The sequence below is a fragment of the Mustela lutreola genome, chromosome 3 (assembly GCF_030435805.1).
Source record: "Mustela lutreola isolate mMusLut2 chromosome 3, mMusLut2.pri, whole genome shotgun sequence".
NCBI classification, from domain to species: domain Eukaryota; kingdom Metazoa; phylum Chordata; class Mammalia; order Carnivora; family Mustelidae; genus Mustela; species Mustela lutreola.
The window spans coordinates 17,919,957-17,943,980 of NC_081292.1; the positions used below are offsets into that span (position 1 = coordinate 17,919,957).

The window sequence follows — 24,024 nt, forward strand, 5'->3', positions numbered from 1 at the left end:
TAATCAACTTACACCGGAGATTCTTCTTGCTATCTTGACAATTAAAGGGCCATGTTGGAAGAACCCACATGTCAAGGAATGGTAGGTAGCCCTTACGACCTGTGGACAGCCTTGAACTTATATTGGGCAAGAAGCTGGTGTCATCAGTCCTTCAACAAGGAAATAAATTCTGCCAAAAACCTACATGAACTTCTCTACATAGGGGTAGGAAGTAGATTCATCAGCCATTCCTTCCAGTGAGAATGCAGTCCAACTGACACCTTGAGTAGAGCCTTTCAGAAAACCCAGTAAGACTCCTGATCCACAGAAACATGGGAATAAAAACTGTGCATTGTTCTAATTTTTTTTAAAGGATTTTATTTATTTATTTATTTGACAGACAGAGATCACAAGTAGGCAGAGAGGCAGGCAGAGAGAGGGGGGAAGCAGGCTCCCTGCTGAGCAGACAGCCAGATGTGGGGCTCTATTCCAGGATCCTGGGATCATGACCTGAGCCGAAGGCAGTCTTGAACCCACTGAGCCACCGTAATTTGTTATGCAACAAGAGATAGCTAATAAAATATTTATTACAAAGTTAAATGTATTTCTCTGTATGGACAGTCAGGCCTCCAGAATACAAAATCATTCTGGAGCTGCTTTTTAAATTTATACCTATCATCTTAGCCATTAATAGTTTGCATAACTTGCCTGTCTTTGAGCCCTCCATAATGGTCTGGTAACTCAGATTCAGTTTATGGAAATTGCCCTTAGCAATATATTTAAGTATTTTTGTTTTCGGTGCCAAAAATGCTGAGTTCTTGAGTGATATTTCTAAGAGTATGGCTCAGCTATCAACCAAAATGCCTTTTCTCTAGTGCACTGATCTCATGCCAAGATGGTAAAGTTCCCCAAATCCCCTGAATGCTTCGGTTGATTTTAATTACACTGAAGTCTAAGTACCATTTCCAACAGCAACAGTGTTGTCAAGCATTATCAGAAAAATCTGAGAATAGAGGGGAAGTGGCTTCCAAAGGCAAACCCCATTGAGTGGACTTCTTTGTCAATTAACACCTTCTCAGGCTGCTTCTTTGTTGTATATCTCAAGGGCATTCTTTCATTCTCCAGCGCTTTCAGTCTCCTCCCTGAGTGGCCTCTCTTTAGCCTTCTGATATTTTGTCTCAGTTGTGAAGCTATTTTAAGCTTCTGAGAAGATTAAGAAATTAACATGCAAGACCATTATAGTTTAATACTCACATTCCTCAGAAATCTACAAAGACAGAAACATGTGAGAGGGAAGAAAAGGGACTCACATCTAGAAGTCATTTCTGAGGGCGCTATCATCGCACTATCTCATGACGGTGATCATAGCCAAATATCTTAATAACCCTGGTCCAAGTCCCAATAACTGATTCTAGTAGGGAATCTAGTGTCTAATTGTCATAAGAGAATGGAAAATTTTACAGAATGGAGTCTTCTCCAAGATGCTCTGAGAATGCTGCATTTCTCAGCACAGCCATAAGGACTTAATCCTGGTTTCATGTAAGAATGTAAACCTTGAGGTGGGTTCCATGTGATGATAGGATTTAGAGGGACAGAAGTTTTGGAAGATTATTTTAAGTGAGGTAAGTGCTCATAAGACTACAGATTGTATCACAGTGGAGGTCAAGGGATGGATATGGCCAAGGAGTTTAGGGTGAGGATAAGGGTTGATGGCCAAAGACAAGGAAGAACTCTGCCTTATTGGGATATAATACTGTAATTTCAAAGGAGTGGAGATAAAGCGAGAATATAATTGGCTAGAGGGAACTTTAAACTCCTTAGTGAGAATTATGAACTTGATACCAAGTATCTCCTCTTAAATTTTACCTTTCCTAGGAAGCTCTTCATAGTAGTCCTGCTTAGGAGCCACACCTTCATTGTATCATGACTGCATTTTTCACAAGATAATGTAAATATCAATTTACCTGCTCTTCTCCTCCAGTGTCCTCAAGGATGGAGGCAATGACTTCTTTTGTCCAAAAAATGGGGTTGGAATGGAGCAAGAACACAGGCAGGGAGATAGGAAGAAAAGAAAGATGTAAGGTACTAGACTTTTGAGCTAAACGAAACCTCTCATGACATACTATATACTAGCTTAGCCAGTCAAATCCAGTGTCATCCTCAGTTCCTTCATCTGAAGAAAACAGAGTTAATAATAGCTTTCCAATCATCTTCAAAAGATCCCTGTGAGAGTAAAAAAGATATTGAATATAATAATACTTTGGAAAATGGAAAACTACATGAAAGTGACTTGCTATTTGCACGTTCTTTAGTAAAGAAGGTTCTTTTGTAATCTTCTTAAGTAAAGGTTCTTTTGTAATGCCATTACAATGCAGTGTTTTGCACTACAAATGCAGTGTTTTGAGAAAACTCACGTGCTGTGGGGAAAGAAAGATAACTCTAGTTTCATGGATGGTCGTGAAAATGCTATTTATATTATAAAATGTTGGAAATCAGCTAAATGATCAACAATAGGGAGTTGCTGAAAAAACATTCATGTAGTCACAAGTTAGACTATTGTGGAGCCAAAATAATGGGGGTAGGAGAATCTTTAATTGTATGGGAAATTAGTAATACTATACAAAAAAGTCTTCAAAATATTACTTAGCAATGGCCATGTATCTGTGTGTATATGTGAGCGCCATAGATGTGTATATATGCAAAGACATGCAATCAAATGTAGTATGGGTTTTCTTATTTTCAATTACCTTCTCTGACAGTTTGTAAATTGTAAATAACAGAACACGTCCCCTTCTGTACCACCAGCCTGTGTTAATCTCATCCCCATATTTTAGCTTTAGAACAGGGTAGAAAAGGAAGCAGTGATCACTTTCAGCTTCTATGTGTCATGAAGGCTTTTTCAGAAGAGGAAGAGGGCGACAGCTCTGTGATCAAGCGATGTTCTCTATCACAAAAATGTGAATGACGGTGTTACAAACACTTTTTAAAAAGAAAATGTATAGTAGCAGATACATCCTGGTGTAGGAGAGGTTGGAACAGAGTAGCACAGTCCCCACTCCACTTGGACTGGGTGACCATATTCTCACATTGATTCTAGAGAATGAAGGGGAAGGAGCCTTGAAGGGAAGCCACAAGACTCAGGTATCCGCAGCCCTCCATCCCCAACTAGCTGTCTGACCTGAGACATACTGCTTCAAGTTGTTTCCTCGTCTGTGTGGAGTAGAAGTCCCCTGTGACTCTAAAATGTTTTGTTTTTGTGAGTATGGCAATGTATTAATCTGGCCACACACCATCCTATATTCTCTGTTTCAATACGTATTTATTCAGTACTCAGGGAGTGTCTAACCCTTTTCAAAGGACCATCTGAGACAAATAGAACAAAAGAAAGCTATAATGCGCTGCTTTATGTGCTGGGGTTTATTATCTTGTTTCTCCATCACAACAGCCTGGTGAGGTTAAAAACTAGCATTCATCACTTTATCCGTAAGGAAAGGAGGGCCCCATGGGGGTAAAATAATAACAAATAGTTGAGGAGAATTTATACCCAGGTAATTCTGACTCCACAGCCAGGGACTTTCCCACTAACCACGCTTCTGTGTTTCTGAACTTGTTTTAAATGAGAACTTTAAACGCAGAAGAGCAGATGTCTATCTTGCATGGGTATCGGAATGGACTGAATAAATATTTATTTAAGGGTGTAAGAAAGAGAAAAAAAACGCTGTAAGGATTTCTGAACTGTGTAGGCTCCCCTCCTCTCATAAAAATGAAAGAAAGGAAAAGAGAAAAAAAAAAGGGTCGGTAAAGAGGGACAGAAGGAGAAAGGAAGGAAGGAAGGAAGAAAAGCTGAGCAAATTTTAGGGCTCTAATAATTCAAATGATTCTTCAGCAAAAACGGCTGGATGAATGGAGGTTGAATTAGTCTCATTGTTCAGCATTTTCCACGTAGGTTTGATGTCAGATTCTTCTCCTGTCTTAATGGGGTCTGTGGTGGGAGGCCAAGGGGGTGGCTAGTGATTGTATTTAATTATGTTCAAAGAAGGATACAGAATACTGAGCAGATGTCAGACTTACAGCTGGGATCTCATAACAAACGCCGCTCTGCTATCTCGCCTTCTCCATTGCTGTAGCAAAGCCGGGCCCAGAAAATGCCCAGCAGACGCACTGGCTGGGGCTGAGTGAGAAAAGATAACAAATCTTAAGGAAACATGTTGCTTATTATTCCTCATAATGAGAGCTGCCAGGGTGTACACTGAGCAGGCCTCCGGCTGATACCAGGACACAAAGGATCTTAATGCATCCCACACAAGGATGTCATTTGCAATCTGGAGCAACAAAAGAGATGGAAGGTAGGCCTTGTTTCTTGATACTGTATATCCCAGAGAGGACAAATAACAACCACACAGCTTGCTTTCCCAAGCCCCACAGGCATTCAAAAGAAGCCTGTTGACTGCAATTAGGATACCCCTGCTTTTAAAAGCCAACCCTCTCAGCAGGCAGTGAGACTCTATCATGGGCCATGGAGCCCCGGCATGTTTCAGATTTACCATGGAGGCAGGCTCATGGAAGGAGATGATGAGAAAGGAAACCCTAATGACTTGAAATTCACAGCCCCCTCAAGGGGGTCTTCCCTGATGCCTCCCAGATAGAATAGGCTAGTTTCACACTTTGTAGAACCGGAGAAAAAATAATAATAATAAATAAAATTTTAAAAATTAAAAAAGAAAAAACAAACAAACAAACAAAACCCCACATAATTTTCTTCGTAATCCTACCAAACTAAGCCAACGTAAGCCTTCTCTAGGAGCTAGCATTCATCTCTCCACTTAAAGAGTTTTTCACATCACAATGCTCTGGTGTAGGTTAGGCCAGAAGTTCTGGGGAGTTAATGCCCCAGGATTTATCCTCAACCGCAGAGTGTGGGGATGAATATCTTGGGTTCCTCCAAGTCAGTAGGGTGGCACTATGGTGTGCTCTGCATCTCCTAGTGAATCAGAAGCTGAACTGAGCCCAAGATATCACAGTAAGAAGCTGCTCATTTTGACATCCGCTGTTGGCTTTTCTCCTTTCCCTAACTCCCTACCCATTCTCTCACCTTGATCCCTGAGTTTGCATCCTAAATTTTGCTTGCAGCAAAATGTTTGTCTCAGCCTCTGCTTTTAAGGGAAATCCAATTCAGGGAGGCGGCAGGAGATTTCAGGATCTCCTTCTATGCTTCCATTTGCAAACCTGGGGGTGTACCCCATTGCCTATGGAATCAGTAGAAAAATCTCAGAGTGACATCTGCGATTCTTCTTGGAATGATCCCACGCTAACCTCCAGACTCATGAAAACCCTTCTTTCTCCAAAACACATTAATTCCAGAATATGCTTTATAATTTCATGATTTTAAGCCTTACTATATGGGCTTACTTCAATCTGAAATCCTCACTTAGCAGCTGTATGTTTTTCTCCTTTGTCTTCTTTAAGTGACTTTTTACTCAATAAGGCTTTTTATGTTTTCAAAAGTAGAGTGGAATCTTCCTCCCTAAGTTGGCATAATCTTCAGTATATTCTTATATTAAAAACCATTTACAGCTTTTCCACAAAACTGATCAGCTTCAGAATAGGCACTGCCTTTTAGTCTTTGTATTCTCAATTTCTATCATGGTGGCTGATACTTATTACATTACATTAATCAAAATGTATTGTTTGGCTAAATGAATATAGGAACAAAATATAAATCCTTGATTTCCAAGGATAGATCTTGATGATTGTGCTCGTTTGCTCTCCCATTCTAGGTAAGAGGATGATACAATTTTCCATTCTAGGTTATCTAGGGAGTCAGCAATTTTTTCTCAAGAATAGGTGACATAAAATATTACAACTTACCAGGCTGGATGCTTTGTTGAAATTGCGAGGTATGTCTTCCTTTTTTGGCATACGTACCAAAGAAGAGCATACTCCATCCTGGTACCCAGCACAGGGAGGAGTGATGACTAAGGCTTGTTCAGTGAGACCTGGTGAAACAGTAGGAGATTTGGAACCACAGGACCTAAATTCAGTCATGGTTTTGCTAGAGGTTTTAATCAACTCATTTGAGATTTCTGCCTCCAGGGACACGGGGGCTCTCAGCTGGTTGAGCAACGGACTCTTGGTTTCAGCTCAGATCATGATTTTAGTGTTGTGAGATTGAGTGCCATATTGGGCTCTGTGCTCAGCAGAGAGTTTGCTCTGCTCTCTTCCTCCTCCTGGGACCCTCCCTCAGCTCATAATTGCTCTCTCTCTCTCTCTCTCAAAAAAAAAAAAAAAAAATAGAAGTTCTGTTTCAGTATCTGTAAAATGGCGGTAATATTTCATTTACAATGTACATTGAGATTTTTAATGAAACATCACATGCCAATTCATTTTGTAAAATGTCATGTGAATATACACATGTGCATACATACATGTGTCTGTATACAGATATATTTACTTATTTATAATTCTTACAATTTTAGTGATAAATGCATTATGTAAAATGGACCTCAAGGAACCAAAATGGATACCACAAAATGCAGCCTAGAGATTCAGAGTTTGATATGGAGCCAGAAATTTGGGTAGATTTCTTGCTTTTGAGCTGAACCCCAAATAATGAGAACCTATCTTAATTTTAAAGACCTCTGGAAAAGCACCTCCATTGCTCAGATATACTCACAATTTGAAGTGGGGGAATTTAGGCAGTGTGCACCTAAATATATAAAGCAATATAAGCACATGTATTTTTTTTCAAAATATTCAGGGAGAAATTTTTGTGATCAAGATAGCACAAACACAGTTTTCTTATTCTAACAAAAGTTGACTCCAGAACTGACACTTGATATCTTCCTCATTCTCCCAGAATAATTCAAGTGGTTTCCCAGGGTGTTGCAAAATTTAATACTTCTGGTTGTGATTATTTCCAGGAAGAGGAATTGTTCCTGCAAGAATATGTGCCAGCAGTGCTATATGGCATGTGGGGTTATGCAATCCCACACACTGACCAGAATGGGATATTTGTGTTCATATTCAGCAGCTAGGATTTATGGGATCCTGTGTGTCATAGGTCTGCACCAAGTTTAGTAATGCAATGAAATTGGGCAAACAGAAATGCTCTGGGAGACATGAGTGAACGAGCAACCACAGGTACCAGAAGGAAGTTCAGTCCCTCCATATAACCCCAAATGCAAAAAAAAAAAAAAAATAAAAATAAATAAAATTAATGCCAAATGGTGTTCCAGAAGCATTTATTATGACATAGGAGTTAGATGACGTGATATAGAGGCTTACTGAGGGGATGGGAATTCAGAGCAAGGCATCTAGGTAATAGGTAAGTATTAGCAAAACTCTGCAATTGAGTCAAAATGCCACAAGCATGAAGGCAAGTAGTCAAGGCCAGAATGTTAGTTTCTAGAAACTGACTTGAAAAGAATAATTCTGGATCCCAGTTTCAGAGGTAGGGGACCCCAAGTAAAAAAAAAAAAGCCAAGGACAAAGAACAAAACAGGGATCTGGTTACCAAATAGGAGGTACAAATGTGGTCCACATCTCAGAAATAGGGTTGAACGGGGTACATAATTAGTGCTTGAAGCTGAGTCCTAGCATTCTAGTTACATTGGTTCTGTCTTGAGTTAGAAGATCCCTGAGGACTTGGTCCAAGTCAATCCTGAAAGTTAGACTGAACATGCTCTGGTTTGAGGAGGTAGTGTAAGCAAAGACTAGCAGTCAAGCAGAGACTCATGCTGTGAACATAATGGTATGAAAATAACAGTTGTCTATCACTGTTTGAGTACACCCTAGCATGAAGCATTTTCTGTGTCTCACTGATTGACCCTTCAGAATCACTGTCTCTGAGAAATCAAACCTCCAGTGTCCTACAGCTCTTATGGCTTCCTCTTAGGGGGAGGGTTGTTTAGTTTTTGTTTTTGTTTTTTTCTTTTTGTCTTTTAGAGTTTTGGGATTAGATCTCTACCAGGGATCTTGTCTTGAAGGCTAAAGTAATGAGTTATTCAAGTTTCATGGTGGAAATTATCCTTTCCCAAATCCAATTACATTCCAGCTGGCAAATAGCATTGGCTGTCTCAAAACACAAACATCTGGAAGAAGGCTTGAATTGGCCATTACCCTGCCTCGTATGTCTGAAACCTTTCTTAGATAGTAAGTTAGGAAGCACGTTTTTGGCTGGACAAGATAAATACATTTTTTTTAACCATTAAATCCCTGAAGTACCTTAACGTAGACCAAGTAAGTTATAGAAGTCACAAAAGCCATGAGAGCACCAATCTGTTTAATAATTATACTCAACTACATCGCTGAGACCAACAAAACCATGGAAGTATTTTTAATAAATCATATGTTTTGACTCTAAAAGATCAAACTGACAATACATTTATTTGTGGGCTCATCAGTTAGCTAACTGGAGCTCAGTCATTCAAAGGCTGGTCTGAATAGAGCTGCTATTTGGTCATTATGTTGACCCAGGGACTGGAAAGAAGAACTGAAATTAACATGTTCACATTTAATCTCGACCTTCATTCTTTAAGGATTTCTCTTGTAGGTTTGGCAAGGAGACACTGCTACAAAGAAACCCTCAGTCTAAGAAGCTATTGAGCTGTTCACTAACTGAACACCAGCAACCTCTTTACACTTTCTGGTCCTTGGTTTTGTCTGTAAAATGTCGGTGGTAATTGCTGGGGTTAGCAGTGATGTTACAGTAGATAACGTATGCAACGACATGCCAAACAGTAGGTGCTCACTACATGGCACTATTTTTTATTGTTGCTGTTATTATTAAGCTATGAAACAGAGATCAGACTGGTACCATACACCAAAAACATTGAGAATTGTTGCCTGAATTGACATCAGTTTACAATGCCCAATCTGTAATAATTAGTGAAGGAGTCAGGAGATAGTTGACATCAGTGAGCGTAAAATGTGTTCCTTTGGATACATCTGGAATTCAGCTGTGGAAAAAGTCCACTCCCTTCCCCCACTTTTAAGAACACCCATACAAATATCAGACAGGGGTTAGCCCACTGTCCTCTTTCTCAGCTCTCATATGGCAGCAAACCTTTGCTTGAGGCTTCCTGCTGAAGTCTGCAAATCTCTTTGCCTTGTTTCCTGTTGGGAAAATACATTTGATAAAATCCCCCATTGTCTGAAATTCTTTTTCTTATTCCAGTCACTTTTAGAGTCAGTGTCTGAAAGACTGGAAGATTAAAGGCAGTTTATTTCCTCTCCAATTCTTTGCCTGCAATTAAATTTAGAAAGCTAGCATGATAATTTTATGAGAAATCAAAGTTACTCATAATGCAAATTTATGTTTCTAAACTTCTAAGGAATTATTCATCTAATAAAAATATTAACTACTAATATAATATCAGTAGTTAAATAACTTTTTTTAATTCTTTACACATTAATTTTCAAACAGATAAATAATCTTTCTGTTACAAATTTTCTGAAACTGTAAATTCTTTGACTCATTCAACAAATGTTTATTGGGTGACTAATATGTCTCAGGCACTGTGGGATTTTTCTTCCCTGGGAAACTATAATGACAGGACAATTATTTTAATCCTGTCCTCATGGAGCTTAGAATCTAGCAAAAGAAATAGAAATGAAATAATAAATCCACCTAGTATGGTGGAAAGAATGCTTTTTATTAAAGCCAGAAAGTCAGGGGAAGAGGGTATTTGTCTGGTGAAGAGACTATGTTTATTTACAAAAATATCTTGATGAATTGTCTCAGTATGAAAAACTCAGGTCCTTAGAGTAATTTAAAGGACTTTAATTCAGTGATTCTCAAACCCAGCTGCGTATTAAAATAATACATGAATTAAAACAACAATAAAAATAAAAGATGATGCTCCACCACCAGAACATCTGATTTCATTGGTTGGCTGAGACCCAAACGGGATTTTTGTAATGCTCACTGAGTGTTTCTAACAGACGATTCCAAGAGTACTATTAATTTGCTGTGCTAGAACGTGAAACCACTCCATCCACCACCATCACCACTATCAGCGCCCCCAACTTTTCAGGCAAGTTTGAAATATTTGTGCTCTGTTCAGGTAAAGACTAGGGGTCATATCCTATGGGGAGAAAGGAGGTGTTAAAAACGTGTTCAAAGATGCAGGTAGCAAGAGGTAGATAACTTGCATGCCACTATCATAGGGATTTGTACACAGCAATGATCAAGAGAAATTTAAGTTCCCTATTAATTCCTAAAATATTTGGAATAGTCTGGACTTCCATGTGTGCAGAGTGAACGGTCAATCCATTTATATTTAAATATTAGAGAAAATTATGATGCCATTATTCCAGAGGACTTGTGCACTGCCAGGGAACTGGCATCTCTTTCACCTGTAAACAAATAAATAGTCACCTTACCTTACATTACACTGAAATTAGTGTGAAAAAGAAAATGCTGAGAGATCATTTGGCAGGGAAGGGTCAGAAAGAGCTTCCTGGGAAAAACCCAATTTGAGCTGAGACTATATGGAAAATGTGTATGTGTGTGTGTGTGTGTGTGTCTAGCGAGGAACCAATAAATCCAAAGATGGTGAACAGAGAGAGAGTTAGAGAGACAAGCCAGGCAAGTGGGGCAAAGGCAGTTATGTTAAGTAGAAGATGTGATGGAAGACTGAGCCATGGGAGATGCTGATATTTTACAACAAGGAACAGAGAACAGAATAATAATAAAGGGCAGTCAGAGCAGAGGTAGAAGAATATTATATAAAGACTAAACAGAGAGGTGCCTGGGTGGCTCAGGAGGTTAGAGCCTCTGCCTTCGGTTCAGGTCATGATCCCAGGGTCTTCGGATCGAGTTCCGCATCGGGCTCTCTGCTCAGCAGGAAGCCTGCTTCCCCCTGCCTCTCTGCCTACTTGTGATCTCTGTCTGTCAAATAAATAAATGAAATCTTAAAAATAAAATAAAATAAAGACTAAACAGAAGAACTACCCAACTAATCTATGATACCTCCCTACGCACACAAATCACCAAACACTTTACTTAAACCATAACTATGGGAGACTGCTGTCATCCTTTTTATCTCTTTATCTACCCCATATCTGCAAGTTAGGAAAGTAAACGAGATAATCCATGAGAACTCAGGAGGCAGGAAGGCACAGAGTTAGGAGCATAGGCTATGTCATCTCATCATGTATGAAATTTGATTTCATAAATAACAGGGGACATGAGTGACTTCTTCTACGCCTTGGTTTCCAGCTCTGAAAAGAGGAATAACTACTACTGATGCCTCAAAATATTTGAGGACAATAAATGAAATAATGCATATTTTAACCACACCTTTTAGGTCATTATCATGGTGGTAATGTTAGCATATGATGATGTAATGATGTAATGATATGAATTTACTATCTTCTGAGGAATATAAAATGTTTTATGTAAAGGGATGTGTATTGACTAAGAAATATTGTCAGGGTGTTAGCCAAGTTCCACTAGCTATGAAAAAAAAAAGACCTTAGCACTCTTTTCGCTCAATGTTGTCATTAAGTTTTTTATTGAATCAATTATTCAAATGCTGATTGAGCCTATCTTTATAAGACATTGTCCTGAGTCTTGAAATGACCACAATGATGAATTACAAATAGTCACTTCCCTAAGTCACTTTGCAAACTGAAGCGTGAACTATAAAGGTATAAAAATGACTAAGTTATAAAGCAATACATGGTTGAATGCCATAAGAAGCTAAAAGTTAAGTTAAATTTCAGAGGAGAGAAAAGAAGTGATAAAATTTTGATAATCTATAGTCCTTGACCTTAATATTTCTCTTTTAAAAGGTAACTTTGGAAAAAGTTTCTTCTATTGTTAGTAACTGAGAGCTCTAATTATGGGCCCTCACAATGCAGAAATGTTTGCCTTTTGAAAACTAAGCAGTAAATCAACTAATTTGCCACAAAAGTAGGGCAGGTTAGTTCAAAGCAATGTAGGCACAGAGATTAAAAAAAAGAAGAGTAAGTGAATCAGAAGAGGAATCACAGGAAAATGAGGCACACACACGAAGTGGAAACAAATAGGGTAAAAGTGGATAGAACCCTTAGCCTTTGTTTTGAATTTGAGTTTTTCTGATCCCCACGATAAAGCCGCTCCAAATCTGGAAACACAGATGGAAATGGCTTACCATTATGAGAGTGGTCTTAGCTAAAGATGTGCAAGAGCATATCCGTTCCCACTGCCAAGAGAATCATGGTTGTAAGTTGCACCATGTGACATCTGAATCATCAAACTCCTCACATCTGATTCCATGGTCATGAAGCAACCTCTGATTAAGATTTGGCTTCCCGTGTACATCTGCCTACAGGGACTCAAGGGGCTGATTATATAGGCTTTAAGTATATCCAGTTCTCATAAAACTGTGCAGTAGCTTCTGATTATAATTTGGCATCCCGTTCATCTTGACTACATGAAGAAAATAAATTGGTTACATGAACTTGACTATCTCTGATTTTGTGACAGTGATTTCTTATTGTAAATTCAAAAATTGGCATTGTTTTTACACATCAGGCTCAAGAAGTTGGTCCATTTTAATCTATCTCAGTAGATGGATCTGTTCACATGATGACGATAGTAGATATATTGGCTTGCAACATTGAGATTCTGAGATATGGCACATTTAATAGAGTATATATCTCTTCGTTGCAGAAATGAGAAGAGCCATTATTTTGCTATTGTGATGAGACCAGGATATTGCTCATGAGGGTTTTCTTTTCTCTGAAACTTTAGTTCTGTTCTACCTAGTTCAAGAACTTTCTTCCCATCCCCAAAATACTGGGTAGAAGGCATATTTGTTTGTTTTTTTGTTGTTAGAGCACAAGGTAATGTCCTGTAATAAATTTACTACCAATTACAGTGGTTTAAATAAGATAAACATTTCTTTCCCTCAGATGTAACAACCTGAAATTAGGTGGGTGGTCCAATGTAGGTAAATCATTCTACTCCACAAAGTTATCCAAGGATCCAGGCTTGTGCCGTGGCTCTGCCATCCTCAAAATGTGGCTGGTATTTCGGGATTCAAGGAGGCCGATTCAACTGTTGATCCCATTTTGCATTTCCCAGTAAGTGGGAAGGAGGAAGAGAGGAAATGTAGGATGAGCAACCACGTCGTTTTCTGACATTACAATAGGTTTACTTAAGACTCGGTTCCAGGGCACCTGGGTGGCTCAGTCAGTTAGGCATCCCCCTTCAGCTAAGGTCATGATCCTAGGGTCTTGGGACTGAGCCCTGTATCAGGCTTCCTGCTCAGTGGGAAGACTGCTTCTCCCTCCCTCACTCTCCCTTCTCTGCTTGTATTCACTTTCTAGCTCTCATTCTCTCTCTCTGTCAAATAAATAAATAAAATCTTTAAAAAAATACACAGTTTCTACTTCAGGATAATGAAAAGAAGTATACCTACATCATAAGTGTTTTTGTGAATAAGTTAATACACATATATGCTTTGGCAAGAGTAACCAAATATATAGTAAGTACTATATAAGTTATTATTATTAACCTCACTTTATGGTTTTGAAATGAATACAGTAGGAATAGAGATGTTCACAGAGTGGACATACCTCAGAACGAACTTCAAATGTAATGCAGTTGTTACTGTTGTTTTATATTTAGAAAAGTGGTATTATCCCATCTTCTGTCATAAAAGATACAGATTCATACAGTGAGAGGAAAAAGGACTATCCTCCACATAATGCCCATACTTTACATTTTAATGTCTTTAATATTAGGATTTTACTACAAAAGTTATTCATTTTCTCTCTTATTGAACTTGTCCCCTTCTTTGTAACAAGTTGATCTCTGCTTCTTAATGCTTTACTTCTCTCCATCTCTTTCCCTCCCTTCTTCTTTCTTTCTCTCTCAACACACACACACACACACACACACACACACACACATACACACAGAGTTGCTCTATGATACAGGCAGGAAAGGTTTCTAAGAATTTTTCCAGAAATATCTATGATTAGGAATAAACTGGGCACTGACATGATTCTAAAGACCACTAGGATAACAAATGTAGTTAGAAAACTCTCCCTCAAAATTCTGGATTTTTTAAGGATTATTTTCAAAATAGAATTGGGTTACACTTTGCTTGTTAACTCAATAAATATTTATTGAGCATATGTAATGAGTCAATATTTATGTTCAGCACGGGGAATTCCATGGTGAGAAACATCTGGCAGTGAGTGCCACTGCAGTATTGGAACCCACGGGCTGGGGTAATACATACGTTAATGAGAGAATAATACATACAAAGGTGAAGTTATAAACAATTGGCATAGTGTTTCAATGAAGCAAAAATGATTAAGCTCTAGGGATCTGCTGTACAACATTATACCTGCAGTAAACAATAATATATTGTACATCTATGTATTTGCTAAGAGGGTAGATTTCTAGGTAAGTGATTTTTCCACAATATCTTTTAAGTGTGAAAATGAATACTAAAAACATTCTATATACATTCCATTCCATTCAACCAAGTAAGGGAGTGCGTATTAGACATACATAGGGACAGCTTCTCTAAGGAAAAGCAACTGAGCAGAAATTTTAAATAAGGAAAGGTTTACTGTTTAAGAGTGCAAGGGAGAAGTGGGGAAGAGTGCTCCCAATGACAGCCTTGTGGTGAACTGACAGGTTGCATATTGTCTTCCTGATTTTTTTATATGGTTATTTGTATGTAAGTACACATCATACTACTTATTCTATCTTGCAACTTGGGTAATAGACAATATCATATAAATATGGGGCCTTAGTCTCTTTAGCTAGGGGTTACATCAATATTTCCCCAAGTGTCTTTCAGATTTATCTAAAATTGCATGACTTCATAAATTTTCACAAATCATGCAAAAAAAAAAATCATACTGGGAGAACAACACATGTTAGATTCATTTTTTGTTAAGTATCAAATGTAAAGTTTCAAGGGGTTACTCACTTATAATCAATACCCGATCATCAAACCAAAACATATTTTTTCAAAACATCAGTTGTTTGGTGTGCTGTTCTCACATTTCCTAAGCTTACATACGACTGCAATAATACCTAGTAGTAGAACCAAAAAATGTTTAGTAATTAAATGATAGCAATAAAAATAATTTTAACATTGAAAACATGATAAACACATCCATAAAATGATAACTGTAAAATCAATAATCTCATTAAAATTTAAAAGAATAATAAAAAAGAATATAAGACCCACAAAGATCATTTCTGGCAGCGAATTTAAGAAGAAAATAAATTATTTTTGTTAAGGTAGGATAAACAACATTTGTAGAAGAAAATTTTTATAAACTATCTCACTTAATCTCCACAAATTCAATGAAGTATGTATTATTACTTATTTTAAAGGTATGAAAATTTTCATTTGTTAGATTGTTATCTAGCTCAAAGCGATGTTAAAATTCCAGGATTTTAGCTCTACTGAATCCTTAAATTTAATAAATTGCTGTCTGATTCAAGTATCCTCTTTCTACTAAATGCCTCTTTTGCAACCTATACTCACATTCTGAAAGTCCTAATTTCTTAATTTCTTCTTATCAAAACTCTTTTTTAGAAAAGAAACAGAAACTCACAATGAAATCTCTGTTTGTAACCAGAAGAACAATCCAGCCCATCTGTCTTTACTAGAATTAGCATCTTGACCTAAAAATTAAAGTTCCATTGATATAATCCCAGTGTCACCATTTAAGAGGACTGGAGAGCTGTCTGCAGGACAGGAGTTCATGTCAGTGTCCTGAAAGCCACACATCTCAGGCAGTTGCCCAATCTACTCTGGTGTGCAAAACCTTAGGAGATCCACTAAGAAAAGTACCCAAGCTGTCTCACTCACGTTTAACCTTTGTAGCCAAAACTGGGCAGGTCAAATTTGAATAACAAATGAGAAGAGATTTTTTGGATGATATCTTGTCCTCTTTGGATAAAGTTTGAGTGATGGTTAACTAAAATACTTCCTTGACAGAATCAGCCCCAGTCTTTGCCATTCATATAGGATTGCTGTATCCTGAGATGACGATTAGATAGGTACATAAATTTGCAAATGAATGCATTTAGTTTTATTGGGTCATTTTGGTTTAAATTGCTTAGTCATTACTACTATCGTCAGCAGCTATCAGAGGCTTATTATGGGTATAATTCTTGTAAAGTCTTTCATACCTTTCTACGTCATTTTAACTAACCTCATGGGATGCTTTAAATGTTATTGAATGTAGATTCATAACTATTTGTAGTATTGTGGTTATCTTCTAATCTACGACTAAGCCCATCTCTTGGTGTTTTCAATTTTGCAAGTTCTTTTGATGTCTGAGACCCAATTCCAGCCTAGGGGAGGGAGTTTTCCAATACCTCCAACAAGCAATTCTCAGAGACCAGCAACATGTCTGAGAATTCAATTCAACTCTGACACTACCCCACATGGCATCAGATTCTACAGACTGAGGGTTCAGGCCTAGAAGACCATGCCACCCCCTTTAGGTTGGATTAATTTGCTGGAGTAGCTCACAGAATTCAGAGAAACAGTTTACTTATTATGCCAGTTTATTATAAAAGGAAGAGACTCAGAACAGCCAGATGGAAGAGATGCATAGAGTAAGGTATGTGGGAAGAGGCACAGAAATACCATGCCCTCTTCTAGGCACACTATTGTCTTCCATCTCCATGTGTTCACCAGTTCAAGCTCTTTGAACCTCCTCCTTTGGGGTTTTTACTGGAGGTTTCATTACACAGGTGTGATTGATTTTATAATTGGCCAATGGCAACTGATTCGATCTCCAGCACCCCTCCCCTTTCTGGAGGTCAGTGGGGTGGGACTAAAAGTTCCAACCCTCTAATCACATGGTCAGAACCCACTGGCACCAACCCCATCCTTAGGTGCCTTCCCAAAGCCACGTCATTAACATAACAAAAGACACTTTATTTCTCCCACCACCTAGGAAATTACAAGGGTTTGGGGAGCTCTGTGCCAGAAAAGGGGACAAAGACTATGTATTTCATATCACAAATCATAATATTCCAAAATACTCTCAAATTTTACAACTGTGTTATTTGACATGCTCAAAGTTCTCCAAATGTCCATGTGAAATAAATGCCACAGTATCATATAAGACCTCTGTGATAACTAATCCAGACTCTATGTACTTTAATAAATCTTTAGCAATTTAAGTGAAGTTATACAAAGTCTAACTGAGAATTACATGTACTTACAAGTTGGCCATCCTATAGGTCCTGTCTGTTATCCTCTCTGCAATCGCACATATCTGAGGTCAAATCATAGCTCTATAGCTCTTTTTGACCTTGGTCAGTATGTTTTGCCATAAAATAGAAAAAACTACAGGGTTGTGAAGATGTAAAGACACAATACGTGAAAGCAATCAGCATGCTATCTTGCCTGTAGGAAGTAGTCAGTCAATAAATAATAGTAATACCAATACTAACATGATTTGTTAACCTTAAAAATAAAATTGTCAGTTATTTTACCAGCAAAATGTTTATTCAGGAATAGCAGAGAATTGCAGTCAGGGATAAGCAAGCTATCGCAAAACCACAGGCAGGCCTGAGAACAAAGGAGAGCAACACTCTTTTATAGGGGAAAGGAGGAGTTTGGAAGGGCTGTTATAAACAAAAAGACCATTGGACTAAAGTGAGAGTTTGAAATACAGTGGCTTTCCTTTAGCTGAGTTGCGACAGTCTCTCATCCATCCACTGGGCTGCTGCCAGGGGAGAAAACCTTTCTTGCTCTAGCCGGGGCCATCAAGTAGTATCCGTTTACAAGGTACGTCTGCTCCAGCTGAGGTCTGTAAATAACAACAGATTGTAGTACAAGAGAGTTCTCCTTTCTGGCTCCCCAACTCTATTTTAGTGACGTTTCCCTGTATTAATTTTCACAGATAGATAGTAATTTATTTCTTCCTTTCTTTTGAATGAAGTGAACTTTGTTTCTTCCTAGAGTTTCCTTATTCGATTCGTAATTTTGTCCTGGAAGACACGTAAAATAAACCCATCCCATTTTCATATCTCTCGAGGGAACTGCATCTAGAAGACACTCAATAAATACCCTAGCAGGTCACCTAAAATAATAACAATAATAGCTACTAATAATTGTGTTTGATTTTAGTCTTTGTCTTATGGTGTCTGATATATTTATGATAGTCTAGTAGGATAAGAATTGTTGTATTTGATTTTAATATTTAAGGATACGCTGTCCCAGAAGTTTTCAAGATTGTGCTGATAATAGAGAGAGGCAGGACTTAAACCAGGACTCCCTGGCTGTTCCCTTCCCAATGTTTTTCTGCCTACCAGATTAAACTGAATTTGGGTTTCAGGGAACAAAAATGCAATATATTAGAGATTTTGTGTATTAGCTTCATCATTTTGTAAGCAGTAAATCTTGAGCCTTATTTTATTTGATGGTAAAGTTTTAGGTACCAATGAGGATCAGTGGGAGACATATTTCTTTTGAAGAGGGTGATTTCTTGAATCCTTTAACTCGTATGAAAGAGATACTGATTTATACTTCCACACATATGTCTGAAACTGTTTGCCAGGTTTTGAAATCTTGGGATGGATTCAGATGATCTTATTGAAACTGGTTTAAATGGAGGGTTTGGGATTTAGAACTTTCATCAACAGATTGACTAGCTGAAGAGACACATGCTAATCCAAAATAACTGGTGACATCGTAAAGATCTATGATTTAAGGGTGAGCTTGCTTATTACAGACATTTACAGTTGCTAACAGCTGCAAACATTAGGCAGTCAGGAAGAACATAGCCCGGATGTTGCAATACATTTGAATTCAAGGTGATAAGGAATGCAACATTTGTTTAATTCTAAGACTTAGAACGTGAGTATAAGAGGCCACAAAGGCTCAAAGAATTTTTACTCAAGGGAATAGATACCTGAAAATATGGTGATTAAAAACAATGAACAATGTATTTTTTGCTTGCTAGTTCAATAAAAAGTAAAGAGTGCGCCACAGTTCAGTTCTTCCTTTAAGAGAACAAAGGACGATGATATAGCTTCTTCTCTCCCTCCTCTTTGGCACAAGCAGCTGCTGATTACCTTTTCAGGATAGCAATAGCAAGAATTCATGAAACAGACAGAATCTTCTGGAATATGAGGATCTTCTCTTCTGAATATGAGGATCACATTGGGCATGAAACACACAAGGGAGGAATGTTCTGGCACCGGCACCACACGTGGTCACAATAACGACAGAGGCTGAAATCCAAAAAAAAAAAAAAAAAAAAAAAAAAAAAAGAAGAAGAAGAAGAAGAAGGAGAAGAAGAAGAAAGAAAAAAAAATTCATTATGCAAAATAAAATTCTGTGCTGAAATATTGCATGGCTTCCATAACAGTTGTATTATTTGAAAAATAACAGAGCTGCATGCCTCTGTTTTATGTGAAATTTTGGCTTGGGGCTTCTCTCATTTTCAAGAATTTTTTAGTCTTTCTTTCATATTTAATTATTTACTAAACTGAAGAATACCAAAGAAAGATTATTTTGTCCCACTGAGAAAATGTCAATATTATACAGTTTATATTAGCTTCTCTCTCTTTTTTTTTTTAAACAGCAAAACAAAAACAGATTTCTAGTTCTCTTCAATCTACCTCCCAAATGGCCAATATAGCCAAAATCAACCTGGCAGAATGACAACCAAAACTGCTTTTCTAGTAGAATGTATATTCTAGGGGTAGATAACTGAAGTAAACAAGAAATACATATGAGATAATTTCAAAGAGTTTTAGGCCATGAAGAATATAAAACAAAGCAGTGTGATAGAGAGTGGTCTGGAGTGTATTCATTCTCTATTTCTGCAAAACAGATTGCCAAGAATTTAGCAATTTAAAGCAGCGCAATTTATCAACTCACAGTTTTCCTAGGTCAGGAGTCTGGGCATGCATAATATAGCCATCTGCTCAAGGTCTCCTCAGGCCGCTATCAGAGTGTGAACTGAAGTCACATTCTCCTGTGGTGCTCAGGGTAGTCTTCCAAGCTCATTCATGTTGATGGCAGAATTCAGTTCCTTGCAATTGTAGGACAAAGGTTGTTATTTCCTAGTTGGCTGTTGGCCCAAAGTAGTATCAGCATCTTGAGGCTGCCCTCAGGTCCATGCTATGTGACCCCCATCATAGGCTCTCACAAAGTGATTGCTTCTTCCACATAAACAGAAGAATATCTGCTTTCAAAGGGCCTGCCTGCTTAGCTCAGGGCCACTCTAGATAAGTGCCCTTTAGATTAATTTCTAGTCAACTTATTAGGAACACGATTACATCTGTATACTTCATTGTGCCAAATAACATAGCATAACGATGACAGTGATATCCCAACATATTCACAGGACTCATGCATACTCAAAGACAGTAGATAATGCAAAGTTATAGGTAATTGTGGGTCATCTTAAAATTCCAACCACTACCACAGTGGGTAAGCCCACATTAACTAGCATAGACAAGAAAGATTTCTTAGGGAGGTAATATTTGAGCTGAAATGTGAATGTTGAAAAGAAGCCAGCTGTATAATAATTGTGGAAAAAAAAAATTCCAGCAGAAGAAATCATGTGTATGTAGGCTTTGCTGTAGGAGGTAACTTTGTGGGTGCAAGAAACAGAAGGCCCAAATGCCAAGGGCAAAAAAGATAAGATCATGAAAGATCTGTAGGTCATGCAGTCTTCAAATTTTAAGATAATTAATAGGACTGCATTACATGAGTCATGTGAAATTTGAATTCAAAGTTCAATAGAACGTATTAGAGTGATTAAAGCAGTGAAGTACCACACTCTATTTCTTCGCAAAATTTCAAAATCTTTCAGTTTCATTTTTTAAAATTATTTGTTTATTTAAGTAATCTCTACACCCAGCGTGGGGCTCAAACTCATGACCCCGAGATCAAGAGTCGCATGCTCTTCCACCTGAGACAGCAGGCTTTCAGTTTGATTTTTATCATCACTTATATATTTGATAATTTAAAATGCTCACATGAAGGGCAGTAACTATAAGAAATAGAACTTGACATGCAGTCAGCAAAAAGAGTTTTCTATGTCCTTCCTTGTCACTGTAGGCTGCTCTGATGTCCCTCCAGGAAATAATAGACAAAAAAACAAAATGAGTATAGACTTTAAATTTAATTTCAAATTAAATCATTTGCATAGTATAATTTTTTTTCAGGTTTCAAATGATTTTTCCTAGGTGGTTGAGCATTTTCTGAAGAAAGGAAGAATGAATTACTATATTGAATCATCACAGGGTACCGTATTATTATTTGCCTGACAATTGGTTCCCATCATTCACACAAATGCTACATCTGATTTGAAAAAAAATATGTTTAAGTTTTGAAAGTAAACTGATATTTAATCTCCAGGTGGACCAGTAAAGTATCTATTGAGGTTACTGACTTTTCCAACTAAGTAAAATACAGACCTGGAGCCAAAAGCTAGATCTGATTAATGGCTCCTACTTCTTGAGAAATGGAATAAAAGAGACATCATTTACCTTAACACCAGGGAAAAAAATAGAAAACTGGTCAAAATACATGAAACTACAGTTCTCAGTCTATTGGGCATCACGTATTAAAGCCCAATGACAACCAAAAACATGGGAAACAAACATGATGAATCTTATGATCGCCTCAGATTATTGCTTGGAGAGAGTTTCCAGGCTATAGTGCAGGAAGAGGGAGCCCAGGCAGAGCTTTGCTGTCTCCGTGAGTTGAGGAAAAGAAAGAGGAAGTCCTGGGAAGACAAGATAGCAAGGGTTCACAGGGCAAAATACCAAAGAGGAGAAAGCTTAATAAAAAGAAAATCTTAGAGATTAGTGAAGAGTCCCCTTTGAGTACTCACTGGATACCAATTAGCACATGCACATGAGAAAAGTACCCCCCCCCAAATATTGAAAGATTAGGAGGAACAATACCCATAGGTTACATAGTACTTTTAATAGCACCTGTTCCAACCAGTCTCAGCAGAAAGTCTCATAGGAACTGGGCATTGAGTAGTATACTCAGAATAATTATGCTTCTATAGAGGGGAAAGTTAACCCTATATTAATGACTGCCTTTTCTGGCCAAACATGCCTTAAAAGGAAGACTCAGAGAAACAAATTGTTTTCATATAACCTAACCACATTTCACTACAAAGCTCCAGAATATTTCTGGAAAAGCAAAAATCCAATACCCACCCCTCAAAATCTTCACAATTGTGGCACCCAGTAAAACATTAAAAGTTTATAAAGGCAACAGGAGAATATAATGAATGCTGAGGGGAAAAACTCAATCAGTTGAAACAGATACAAATGAACACAGAATAAAATTGGTGGACAAGGACATTAAATCGGACATTGTAACAGTGTTCTGTATGTTCAAGAATCCAGAAGAGATATTTAAAATATAGAGACATAAAAAGGTTTAAAAAATACTTAAATTGAATTTTTATAGATTAAAACTACAATGTCTAAAATGAATACACTAAACAGAATTAAGGGCATAGTAGACACTGTAGAAGAAGAGATTATTGAATTCGAAGGTAGACCAGTAAAAACTATAAAATGAAGCTAATAGAGAAGAAATGACTGAAAAAACTGTTAGGATCAATGAGCTATGGAATTATAAGAAGCCTAGTATATGAGTAATTGGAGTCCTCAAATGAAAGATAGGAGAAATAATTTTTGAAGGAAAAATGGCTGAAAGTATTCCAAATTTGTTGAAAATAAGTCTATATATCTAAGAAGTGCAATGAACACAAGTGCCACAAACACGAAGAAAGTGGTAACATGGCCCATTATAATCAAATTGCTTAAATCAGTGATAAAAAAGAAGTCTTAAAGTAGCTAAAGAAAAGAAAAGACATTATATACAAAGGAATAAAAGGAGGACAGCTGATTGTCACTGGAACAATGCATAGAAGACAGTAAAGCAACATTTGCATTAAATGCAAGACTCAGTTATGTACTCTTTCTAATAAAACAACTTTAAATATAAAGACAAAAAAATTAAAAAGATGGAAAACAATAGGTTAACACTAATCAAAGGAAGCAGAGTAGCTTAATTAATTTCAAACAAAATAGATTTCAAAACAATCCTACTATGGAGAAGGAAGGGGCCATCTCATGGTAAATGGAACAATTAATGACAATCCAAAATGTTTATGCCTCAAACAATAGAAATTCCAAATATTGAAGGGTAAATTAGTAGAACTTCAAGAAAACATAAACAAATCCAGTATGAGAGTCAGAGATTTCAAGATTATTTCCTCATTAATTGGTAGAAAATGTACACAGAAGGGGCACCTGAGTGGCTCAGTGGGTTAAAGCCTCTGCCTTCAGCTCAGGTCATGATCCCAGGGTCCTGGGATCAAGCCCCATATCAAGCTCTCTGCTCATCAGGGAGCCTGCTTCCCTTCCTCTCTCTCTGCCTGCCACTCTGCCTACTTGTGATCTCTGTCTGTCAAATAAATAAATAAAATCTTTAAAAAAAAAAAAAAGAAAATGTACACAGAAAATCAATAGGATAGGTAAGACTAGAACAGTTCTGTTAACCAACTTAATAGACATTTACAGACCACTTTACCCAACAACAGTTTGGTAATATTTCTATTGATGTACACACAAAACATCTGCCAAGATAGACTATATTCTGGGAATTGTCCCCCCAGAAAAGGTGAAGTAATTCAAGTAAAAAGTATGTTATTTCATAACAATAAAACCAGATTAGAGGGGGTCCTGTGTGGCTCAGATGGTTAGGTTACTACTTTCAGCTCAGGTCATGGGATCAAGACCTGCATCGAGACCTGGGATCGAGACCTCCATCGGGTTCCCTGCTCAGCCAAGAGCCTGCTTCTTCCTCTTCCTTTGCCTGCTGTTCTGCTTACTTGTGCTCTCTCTCTCTGTGTCTAATATATTTTAAAAGTTAATTAATTAAAAAAAATTTTAAATCTTAAAAAAATTAGAAATCAATACCAAATATATCTGAAAAATCCCTAAACATGGGAAATTAAATGATACACTCCCAAATAATAACTTGTGCATCACAAGAAGATCAAAAAACATTTTTT

At 37.5% G+C, this 24,024-nt stretch overlaps 1 long non-coding RNA gene across 2 annotated transcripts; it reads right to left on the bottom strand.

Moving 5' to 3' along the window:
• Window positions 1–17,446: 17,446 nt before the first annotated feature.
• LOC131826447 (uncharacterized) lies at window positions 17,447–20,183 on the bottom strand. 2 transcript variants are annotated; one of them, XR_009351601.1, is made up of 3 exons: window positions 19,851–20,183; window positions 19,040–19,198; window positions 17,447–17,772 (listed from the first exon to the last, which is right to left on the bottom strand). It is a non-coding gene; the product is annotated as an uncharacterized LOC131826447 (long non-coding RNA). The 2 variants fall into 2 exon arrangements; XR_009351600.1 differs by having other exon boundaries at window positions 18,877–19,198.
• Window positions 20,184–24,024: the final 3,841 nt, after the last annotated feature.